The sequence below is a fragment of the Temnothorax nylanderi genome, unplaced genomic scaffold (assembly GCF_030848795.1).
Source record: "Temnothorax nylanderi isolate EJ_2023f unplaced genomic scaffold, tnyl_v1.0 TNYL_tig0358_pilon, whole genome shotgun sequence".
Lineage (NCBI taxonomy): Eukaryota > Metazoa > Arthropoda > Insecta > Hymenoptera > Formicidae > Temnothorax > Temnothorax nylanderi.
Window position 1 is genome coordinate 7,703 of NW_027249420.1, and position 12,392 is coordinate 20,094.

A 12,392-nucleotide genomic window follows, 5' to 3' on the forward strand; every position below is an offset into this window, starting at 1 on the left:
AAACTTCAAATAATCATATGTCCGAAACGGCTTAGTTTAAAAAATACAAGGTGTCCAAGTTGAAGGAAAAATTTCGTTATTTCCAAAAATTTCAAAAACTACTCGGGTTATTTCGATGAAACTTTGTATGTTTGGTTTGTATGTTTGAGGGACATGAAAATAACCCGAGTGAAATTATAGAAAATAACGAAATTTTTTCTTCAACTTTGACACTCTGTATTTTTTAAACTAACCCATTTTGAACATATGGTCATATCAAGTTCTCGTCTTGAATTTGTATAAGGAATCACCTCTTAAAAACTTTTAGAGCATTTGATTACCAACCTGAAATATCGATAACAAATGACTATATTTCCTTGGAAGTTATAGTTATTGCATATGGGAATGGCTTTATTATGTTTTTAATTTAATTTTTTATTTGATACGTTCATACATAGATAATATTTACATGAATTACAAACCGAAAATTAAAAGCATTGACCATATTCGAAAGAAATGTGACTAATGTGATAATTACATGTTCAATATATTAAATGTTTTCGGATTCGCGCAATAATTTATAAGTTAATTTTAAAGAAATATATAATTATATCTTTTAATATCAAGTATAAATAAAATAGAAATAGACATAAAAAACCACTAAGAAATAAATAAATAAATGCGCAAAAACATTTATTTTTATTCATTCGGCTTTCTTATTGCGGTAGAACTTTTTCAGAGACAAAATTTATTTCGAACAAATGTTCTTCCATGCTATTATATTAATCCTAAGATTTCTTAAACGCGTAGGGGAGACCGGGGCTGGTTGTGACATTTTTTCTATAAAGTGTCTCAACTCTTTGATTATGTTGTTCTTATAAATGAATCTAGGCTTGCTAGATTCAGTAACTAATCGGAATTTAAATTTGTCGGCCGGTATGTCGGCCGACACTGGCGTGATCATTTATCTCTTTCTAACGTTACTATAGCGTTTTCGGTTTAGCTACCGTTGGCACTGTAACAACCTACCCCTGTAACAACCAGCCCCAGTCTCCCCTATACGTTATAATTTATTTGTGATCTCCAACAAAATAAAATAAACTATAAACCGATTAATTGGCAATTCAGGGTCGTTAACATTTCCGTCATTATCGAAACATTAATTATTGCGGTGTCGAAGTGGTCAGTAGTTGAGCGATAATTTGACGCGGCGGCTGAATTTCACCTGTCCGCGGATAAATTAGCAACAAAAACATCTTGCCGTGAACATTTGCCGTAACGTCATGCGTTGATTTACAATCGACTAATTGATCGACGCGCTCAAAAGAACGTAGCATTAATCAACGAGGGAACAGGAAATGAGGCATCGATCGTTATACACACATATAAGGCACGTATGTGCTGCTAATGTTACGCAATTATTACGAGCGTAATTGCAAAGGATCAATTGCGTACGGACGAGAATTTACCGACCGACCGATATCTGACTATAGCGTACGTATGTAAAATAATGCAAGAAAAGTCGTATGTTATTTTAAAATAAATGTTACTTCTATCCGGTAAAAATTCTGTTTATATAATTCTGTCTCTAACTAAATAAATTTCAACCTTAAAACATTCCTGTCATGGTCAATAAATGTTTAAAATAAATACTGCTTCTTTCTTTAAAAAAATCGCCGCTCCGTAATTATATGGATCCCAGAGTAATTAATAAATAAATTAACTCACCACCTCGCTTCTCCTTGACATAATTGACTTGACATCAACACTTACCTGCAATGAAAAGAAACATATAACATTAATAAAAGACATTAATAAAATTTTACTTTATTTATATTATATATCTCATTCGTATTATTTAATTCCGCATTTATCGTAACAAACGCTCGACGTCGACGCTATAAATCTGAAAACAATAAATCCAAAGCGCAACAAATACTATGTGGAGCTCAAGTGTAAAACGGTACCCGGATTTTCGAAGAAAAATAAATGGCAGGCATTGTCTCAAGAAGAAAATCCCCTCAAGAGAAACGTTATCCACTATTGCGAAAATAAAGCTCGCGCGATCGTTGCCAAACCGGTAGTTGAATTTCACGGATACGGCAAAGGCGACGAATCCGCATTCCTGACCGAATTCACAAACCGTCCAAGATACTTTAGGCGTGCAAAAAAAAAGTTTACATAAAATTAATATACAATCTAATTTCGAGCATTGTTCGTTATCACGTGCGTGCGTGCAATAACTATATCTAGTAATTGAAATTTTAATTATATTGACAGTTCTTGTTGTCATTAATTCAATAAGAACCGGAAAGGCCCTAGTAAAATCGTAGAAGCCAAGCAACAACTAAAACTAAACTTTAACACAGCTAATTGCGAAGGCCGGACTTCTGAAATCACGAACACATCTTCTACGTGCACTGTGTGTGCCTCATCTCGTTTCATTTGCTATTCATAAGAGTTCCACGCCCAAAGCTCTCACAAATACAAATACCGAGCATGGTACTAAGCCTTGCTCTCTATTTATTCTGGACTGTCCTGTAAGCTATCTATGTGACACCTCAGCATCCCCCATTATCTTCGTTTTTTTTTTCATTCATTCTTTCAAAGGTTGCATGCTGCATATAATCTTTAATTTAACAACTGCAATTTTCGCACTCCAAATTATTATCATTAAATCTTTATAATGTTAAGAATATTACATTGATACTTAACTGTAAGTAAATGCAGAATACAATTACTTAGAAATAGAAAATCTTATAGATGCATATTTGAAATGAAAAATAGCAATTGACTTCAATGATGTCTTACAGAATAGATTTTTTTGCTATTTCCTTGAAACATGCCATCAGAATTTATTGCCTGAGGAATATACGTATAATGTAACTATCAAAATGTAAAATAAAAATTGAAAAAAAATAACATATGCATATAAATTCAAAAAGTGAAAAGTTCTTGATAAAAATATGCATGTTAAATATCCAATGATATATGTATATATACAATATAACCACATATACATATATAGTAACATATTCTATATTTTTCTAATTTAAAGTCGATTTTTTCTTTATATGTAAAACTTTAATAATATACTTATATAATTTAATGTTTTAAAACGTAATGTAAAATATAAGATATTGGAAAATTGAATTAAATGATAACTCTTCTCAGGATCTTTGTTGGGAAAAGAATCGACTTCAGATTGGTCAAGAAACTTGCCATTAACCGTAGATAAGACGTAACGGTAGAACAGTCCGTATAAACAAAATTGATTGCACGACAATTTAGACGAGTATTTTGTTCAGGGTGCAATTGAGTTCCTAAACGCTGTTTAAGATGAGCAGCGAAGCTTCCAGGTAGCGACTTAAATGACGGCTAATTAGGCGGAACTTTCATGGGCCATTAAACGGCGCTCACGAGCGACGTGTACCTCCACGTGCGATTCCCATGGACATTTGTAACATATTAGATTGTCCATGTTTTGCGAACACAGTCGCAGAGATGCCGACAGTTTCCCATAGTGAGAAATATCTACGCTAATGACGAACGGGTTAACATATAGCTATAACTATCCAAACTAATTGACTATCAAATCTACATTGTTACGTATGTTATAGAATCTCTTGGTATTCCATATGGATATACATATGCAGTTTCAGGTAACCGCAAACTGAGAATTGCCTTCGCGGTGACCACACGGAGTATGAATGTAATCGACAATATGCAATTGCATTGCATATTGATCGTAATTTTAATGTCTACGATTAATATGCAATTACACATTTAATAATAAGCAACTTTGATATACGTAAGTTAAGAGAAAAAAACCAGATAGATGTCTTTTTGCATTTTTAAATATAATTTAAAAACCAATTAAAATTAATTTAATAAGATAAATCAATTCTTCCGTATTAATTTTTAATTAATTACGAGTAAGTTGTAATACGTATAAATATATTATTTTACATTAAACATATATTTATTCTTTGTATTTTAAAATACATATGAAAATCTGATCCAGAGACTATTAAATACATATAAAAAAGGTCTATTTGTGTTGCTTACACTTTTTGCATTCAGTATCTTCGCTTTCTCTCTCCCCATCGTTCAAATATATTTACCTCATTTTAAGTGCAAGAACTTTTAGGGATTTCAAGTTCAAGCAACACGAACAAATCTAAAGATTAAGCTGCTATAAAGCAATATATTTCTCCCAAAAAATATTACGATTATTTCGTTACACTAATTATCTGTGCAATGGAAAATGTATAATATATACTTTCATTCTCGCTGTTAAATTTTATGTTTCCTCGTAAATCCCATGCGCAAGCCCAACTCTAACCCAACCAAATCAAACCGATAAAAAGATTTATGCAACCAAAAAGCATGGCATTAATAAAGGATGGCCCCATATCTTCCCGCAGTGCGTGTTTGTGCTCTTCCCGTTTTTAGCACGATTCTAAGATATCTCTGACGCGATCAGAGTTATCCGAGTCCGACGGGCGACGATCCGAGGTCCGGGTACGCGAGATAGCCCGCTTTTCATCGGTTTTCATAGCCGCGCGCTCACGGGACACCCCCTGCTTGAATACTGGCTCCTCGGGTCGCGCGCACAACGAGAACGCGTAGATTCCGTTTATTAGAACTTTGTAAAGGCCGCTGCCGTAGCCTCGCCGTCTCATCAACGCGTGACGTGATAAACGAGCGCAGCCACTACGCGGTGAAAGCCCCACTCCCTCCTCCCCGACATCGTCGTCGCTCGGGGCTTCTCGCATCACGAGCGAAAAGCGGAGATCCCGTGAAACTTCAGGAACATAAAGCACACCAGGAACAGTACAATTTCCGCCCGTGCTTCTCGGCCGCGCGCTTTTCAGGAGAAAACGCCACCGACGCGACGATGGTCACGACGAAGGAACTCGGCAAAAAGCGGATGAAAAAGGCGCCGGAACGCTTCCGTTTGATGTTACGATAATCATAACTGTAATGCGTATCGTATTCCTGAACTAAGAAGCGTGCAAATATAAACGCGTAAACATAATGTATATTTACAAAAGTTTTCCTGAAATACGTACAATTTTTATGATTTTTTGTTACAAACATTGTACTACTAATCTCTAAGTAATCGTATGTGAAAACTTCAGTTCAACTCTCTTTCTCTTGATCTCTTTCTCTCTGTCGGTTTATTTTGTAATTTGTAGAGTTTGCGTTCTTAATTACAATTTTACAAATTAAAATAAAATATATTTGTTTCAAATATTTCCTTTTATTTTTCAGATAATTGCTTTCTGTAATATTAAAATAATATCGGGAATATCACTTCATGTTATAAAGACCAATGATTTAAATATGCTTTGATAAAAATAATTTTTCCATTAAAATATTAAAATATTTGCAACGTATATTTTAATTACTCGCGAAATCAGAAGATATCTGAGAATTATTGAATATTTTCGAACAAATCTGGAACAAATCTTTCTTTGACAAAAAAGTTTCCGTAAAAATGTTTCATTGTTTTAAATATTTAAATTAAATTTTTGTGATTTGACCAAAACTTTAACCTTCCATACATTAAAATAACTTGGCAATTAAAATTTAAATAAAATATCTCTCTAAAAATAAAAAAGTTAAAACTGCTAAGCTAATGCAAGAAAATATTATAAAAAGTATCTGCATATTAATCGCGACACAATATTTCATGAAAAAGGATAATTTTTGTCATAAAAGTATAAACTTATTTCAAATTATCATATAAAAATTTCTAAAATCATTAAAACAAATTGTTATTCATATTTTAATGAAATCATGCGTTATTGAAAATGTTCAACCGGATATAAGAAAATATCAACTCGAGACAAAATATCGATCAATAAAATAGACTATCGTTTCTCTTTTTCATTTTCAGTATTTCATAAAACAATCCGGCTGTTCTCCTGTTGGCAACCAGCGCCAAATTGTATCATTTGCGGTAATTCTATTATACGCAATCAATAATTTACCACCAACAGGTGACTTATTAATAGTTTATGTCTCTTTAATTATTAGCTCGTACCTATATACATATATCACTAAAACATTCTAAACAAACAGATAATTTACCGCTCGATAATTGTCCTACAATCGAACGAAAATGGCTCCGTTTAACTAGAAGAGATGTTGCATATAATCGAAGCTGTTAAATTAATACGCCCAATCTCTATCACATATTCAAACAGTAAACTCAAAATCTATATTAAGAAGTAAGGTACACGTGTAATACAAGTATGGCTTAAATAGTTTTGCAAAAAACATTTTGCTAATGTAATTACACGTTATTATATATGTACTATAATTATATAGTATATAATTATATAGTATATAATTAAATAGTATATAATTATATAGTATATAATTATATAGTACATAAATATGTACTATAATTCTCTCACGTGGTCTTGGCAAAGATGAGCAGGTTGTTACCTACAAACGCAGGTTGTTCGTTCAAGATCATGTAAAATGCAAAGAGAAGATGAACGCTCTGAAGCATTTCGTGCAAAGTGCCTCAAGAGTCACGTACTTTCTTTTGCCCTGCAGATACCTCAGCAAATTTCGAGTAAATTTTTTCTTAACAAAAATTTCTTTGAACGTCAACCTTCATTGCAGCTCTTCCATTTTCAATATTAATCGCCTAATAACTGACATATCAATTGCAATTCTGTTAAAATAATGTTTTACTTAACCCTAGCTCGCTACACTCTGGTCCAGCTCTGGACCGCCCGCGCCGGACTTTTCGGTTTTCTAGTTTTTACATAATAATATAATTTTCTAGTTTCTTTATAATAAGTTTCAGCTTAAATTTAAATCATTTTCTTGATCTGATATTATCATATAAACATCTTATTCAAAGTCTGTATTTCCAATTTCTACAGTACACAATAACGAAAAATTTCGATTATTTTTCCGAATTTTTAAGTCGTCAAAATATTTTAATTTTTAATTTGAACTGACTGCTTTCAATTCAATAAGTATTAATGCTTTGACAGAAACAATGAACGTAATAAGCTATTAAGGACAACGATTAAACTTGAGAAGAAACTAGTAATCTCAGCCCTACTTTCTCAAGACTTCAAGAAACTAAAGGTGATTCCATAAATGTTACATCACGGAGAATTTTACAAATCTACGATATCATTAAATTGTAATTTCTATATTATTCCAATTTTATATGCTATTATATTATTAAACATAAATAAAATATTACATATTATGTTTTATTTTTTTTTCTTTCTACATGTTATGTCTATAATATAATTTCCTTTTTTTACAAAACATATTATGCAAGCATTTATCATAGAGAAATAAAGAGCAATATGTTAGTTATACATATTTTTCACGATATCCTATAATATCTGGTATTTTTAAAATCTTATCTTTCATACAAAGCCAAAATAATGTCTCCTCTTACATTATGTAAGAGAAAAATAATTTTTTTTTACGACACTTATAGGCGATTACTCGCGGTCAAGAAAGCACAGGTGTGAATGCATCTTAATATTCCCGACGACGCGAGCGCAGTTCACGGGTACCGTTCGCGCCTGCGGAGAAAGTGCGGACCTCGAGGCAGGATCGAGGCACAAAGTTCACCGGGTTCATCGTTAACTACGTCCACGGAACGGTGAAACTTCGTAACTTACCGGCGCGGCGCAGCGCGGCGGCAAAGTTCCACCGGCGAACTTTTCGCGTCCGCGAGAATCACCTTGTGTATATCCGCCCTGCTTCAGAGCCCTTTGAGCACGCGCAGGCACGAGAGAGCATCGGTTTGTTCAACGTACCGGCTGCTACTCGCCGAATGCGTTCGCCATTTCGTCGTAGCTGAATTTTCACTGTTTGCATAGCCACGTCCGTTACTTTGGTCGCGCGAAGTTAACGAATCGAACTTCCTCCTTTTATTTTTGCGAGACACGTCGCGTGCCGCCTCAAAGAAAGAAGAACATACTGCGCTACAAACGCTTGCGATTCCGTCCGCGTCATTTTTTTGTTCTCTTTATTTCTGTATAAGTACGTTTCTACAAGAATGGAACAAAGGCGATAACTATATAGGGGAGACCGGGGCTAGTTGTCACACTTTTCAAATACTGATTTTTAAAAAAATGTTAGCAATATTTTATAATGTCGTATACTACTTTATAATGTAGCTACATCCTTTAGGTGTAAGAAAAAAAATATTAGACTTGTATATATTTATACACAAAAAAGTTATCTAATTCTAAGCAAAACCACGCAAATGTGACAACTTACCTCATACCCAGGGTTAGTTGTCACATGACTCTGGATTGATTGTCATGTATCTTTCATGTTATAGAGGAAACATACAACAAATAGTTCCTGTTTTAATATTTTATTAAAATTAGTGCCAGTTTTTGGTAAATTTAACTTAATAATATATTGCAGCATGAATTAAACGAAAAATTAATAATTTTCATAAATTTTGTAATATAATTCTCATAAACTTAGAGTAAATGAAAGAATAATAATTCTCATAAACTTTGTAATACTTTCATAAACTTTGAGTAAATAAAAGAATAATAATTCTCATAAACTTTGAATCCCATCTCATTTGAGACAACTTACCCTGAACGGTCATTTTGAACAAAAAAGATTATATTTATAAACTATGTTGCAATGACGGTTAACTAAATACAGGAAAAATTATCTAAAACTATAATATTTCTTATAACCAAAAAGAAATTACGACTAGTAATTCCAAAAACCAACGGAACAATAAAAATAAAGGCAAGAAAAATTTACTCATGACCTCCAATTTTTAAAAAGTGCTCGTAAATATCACATGCGATGTTTTTGAAACGAGCTATTTCGTACACCCGACTAACACGATAGGAGCAACCTACACTATAAAGAAGAACATTCCACTCAATCTATTAAGTGAGATATAAGCTTTGTGACAACTTACCCGTGTGACTTCTAGCCCCGGTCTCCCCTATTTATCGAAAACATTTATAGAACAGTTACGTAAAATATCTCGCTTGATACATAAATTTTAGTTAAATACTAAATATAACGAAACATTAGGTCTATCGAATGAGGTGTTGTATTTAAAAAGTTCTATCGCCAATTAAAAATTTATTAATTTTGAAATGGAGCATATTAAGCAATAAAATTTCAATAATATTTTTGGCAAACATATAGAAATATGCAATACTTTCACCAATAAATATACAATCGGTTATATTTCATATTATGGAGAAATAATAATTTTGGTTCTGTAACAATCTGCCTCCCCAAACCGACGATATTGTACATCGTTGTACATATATATATATATATATATGCACCGGCCATGTATCAAACGCAACCCTGAAAACGAATCGGTAAATTTACATTTCCCTCACTGAAATTGCATCTTTATTTTCAATCACGGGCAAAATCGGGACAACTGCCAACAGACCGCCATAACTTGCGATTTCGAGTGTTACATCGAATCGCGCATTGCACCCATTATTCACGTTTCCATAGCGCATAGCGCTCCCCTAAGCGCACACAAAATTGAACCCTTTTCGCCCGACGAGTCATCATTGTGCGCGCATAAACAGTAATAACCTTTGCAATATTGGTTCATGCGCTTTCATTTAACGTGTCAGGGTATGTGAAATGCATTTTTATTTACGTCCAACCATGGGATCAATATCGGTCGCTCTCTGTCCACAATAATGGACGTCATACGTAACAAGATAACGAAACGATAAATATTTTGTAATTGTTTTGATTCTAACAAAGTATAATGTGCCAAAACCGGATTTATACTTATTGTTAGAATTATGCTGTTAATATGTGTATAAAAAATAAGTAAAAGAAAATTGTCTCTATAAATAACTATAGTGACTTTTATATCACATTTTGTCTATAGTCATAAATTACTTATAATATTTTTATATTTATTTATATAATATATTACATAATATATGTGACACGAATATATGTAACGTTTATTTACCATTAAAAAGTAACTTATCATTTTTCGTCAAGAACTAAATCATAGTAATTATTTTATGCATATTTACGGACTGTAATTAGAATATCGCAATTAGAATATTAATTTGCAAAGAAAATAATTTTTTTCTATCTTTTATTTCGTATCCATTTCCAAATCTGCCATTTGTGAGCTTAGATCATTTTTATTGCACTTTTCAAAGAGCGAAATTATTCCGGAGCGCTTGCCAAAGTGTATCCATATTTCGAGAGCAGCCCCCACAATAAAATAATCCTGTCGCTCAGCACTTTCGTCGTCGGATTTATCCGCCAAAATTAGTGCGGTTAAAACGCGTAGCGCCGCTGTAACGATTACAGGAGCGATTACGCGAATCTCGCTATGCAATTGGTTCCACTCATTTCCAGGGGGATGACGGGTACCCGGTGTGAGTTTGCCGTACATACGTAACGGAAGATAAATACGGCACTATAACTTCGCCGCACAAGCCAATTTGGCAACGAAATGTCATTAGGGAGCGGCGTATGTAACGGCGTTAATTGTAATGCCCGTGCGAAAGCGGATGGTAATTCGTTATCTCGTCCTGCATATGTAAGCAAACGTAAGACATCGATCGTCACGATCCGTGTATCTGCACACATGGAAGATCAATATATCAAAAGCCAAAAGTCGAATTTAATCATCTACTAGCTCTCTCTCTCTCTCTCTCTCTCTCTCTCTCTCTCTCTCTCTCTCTCTCTCTCTCTCTCTCTCTCTCTCTCTCTCTCTCTCTCTCTCTCTCTCTCTCCTCTCTCTCTCTCTCTCTCTCTCTCTCTCTCTCTCTCTCTCTCTCTCTCTCTCCTCTCTCTCTCTCTCTCTCTCTCTCTCTCTCTCTCTCTCTCTCTCCTCTCTCTCGCTCTCTCTCTCCTCTCTCGCTCTCTCTCTCTCTCTCTCTCTCTCTCTCTCTCTCTCGCTCTCTCTCTCGCTCTCTCTCTCTCTCTCTCTCTCTCTCTCTACTCTCTCTCCCTCTCTCTCTGTGAGTATCATTGCTTGTTTCTTCTCTTTGCTCCTGCTTTAAGCGAATCTATTTTCTGCCGTAAGCCGCCTTCGGGCCATTTTGTTGCAGGTATTAGCAGGTTTTTTGTTGCTTGTCACGTGCTATCATTATCTTTCTGGTGCTTGCTACCTAATTAGAAGCATTTCTGTGGCAAATATCATCGCTTGTTCTAACCTAATTCTTGGCTGTTCCTGTGGAAGACGTTGATCTCAGCTGCGCATGCGCCTATCGTTGCCGATCTTCCCTATCTACATGCTATTTTCTGAACACGTGCTATCTAAGTGACGGTTTTGTGATGGATGTTAAGTGACGGATATTTCTTGTGATCTATACGGAACACTCTGATCGCGGATCGATACTACAGAACTCTACTTTTAAGTGATTAAGCGATTGTAGATAACACATGCAGCGTACGTGTGTTAAGTGTACTAAACGGATTGCTGGTGAACCTGTTTCATGTGCTGAGTGTCATAGAGCATTTCATCCGGGTTGTGTCAAAGCTTACGTAGGTACGAAGTCCGCTAGTGCTTGTTGTGAATTACAATTTTTAAACATGCCATTTACTAAAGTATCTAACATTGTTGATGCCTCGCTTGGCGGTGCACGTATGCATTCCACTACGCATGACACTATGCATGACACTATACATGACTCTACCAATGATCTTTTGCGTGGATTGATTGCGAAGTTTTCCGCTTTTATGGACGGTCAGCAACGTACTAACAAGGAACTAAGTGATAAACTTAATCACTTAAATCGGCTTGCTGACACCGTTAGTCAGAATAGTCAGCGCATTGCCAAATTGGAGCAGGATAACGCTGAACTTATTCGCGAAATTCACGACTTAAAATCTGCTCAGTCATTTCAGGGAACTCATGGGGGAAATGAGTTAATCATTTCGGGTTTACCATTGGCGTTATCTGTTGCTCCATCTGAGCTTGCCAGGAATGTGCTAAAGGCATTGGACGTTCCTGACTTGTCTTGCCATATTCTCGGTGTCAGAACTGTTAAGAAGGCACTGTCGGTGACTTCCACTGTTGCTGCATCTTCCGGCTCAGTCGTTGTTACCTTGGCCTCGAGTGCCGTGCGCGATATGGTTATTTCAAAAAGCGGGCAAAGGGTGTTCTCAAATGTAAGGACGTATGCGGTGGTAACTCAGATCGTTACATTTATGTAAACGAGTTGTTATCCAAGAGCACTTACGACATGTTACAACGGGCTAAGAGTGTTGCTAAAGAGAGGTCGTATAAGTATGTCTGGGTAAGGAATGGTCAAATATGTGTTAGGTCTTCTGATGGTCAACCTGTTATTCATATTGATTCCGACACTGATCTAGCTAAGCTTATCTGACTGGTCCGACCGGCTCGTTCCTTGTTCTTTGATCGTTCGGCT

The 12,392-nt window shown here is 35.0% G+C and overlaps 1 long non-coding RNA gene across 2 annotated transcripts in view; it reads right to left on the reverse strand.

Annotated features, from left to right (window-relative positions):
* Positions 1-973: 973 nt before the first annotated feature.
* The window catches only part of LOC139781731 (uncharacterized), a 53,840-nt gene continuing 42,421 nt past the window's right edge, over positions 974-12,392 (reverse strand). Inside the window, exon 3 of one of the 2 annotated variants that reach the window (XR_011720646.1) lies at positions 974-1,752. This is a non-coding gene — a long non-coding RNA (uncharacterized lncRNA). The remainder of the gene's footprint in view (positions 1,753-12,392) is intronic. The other variant, XR_011720645.1, reaches the window with a different exon arrangement.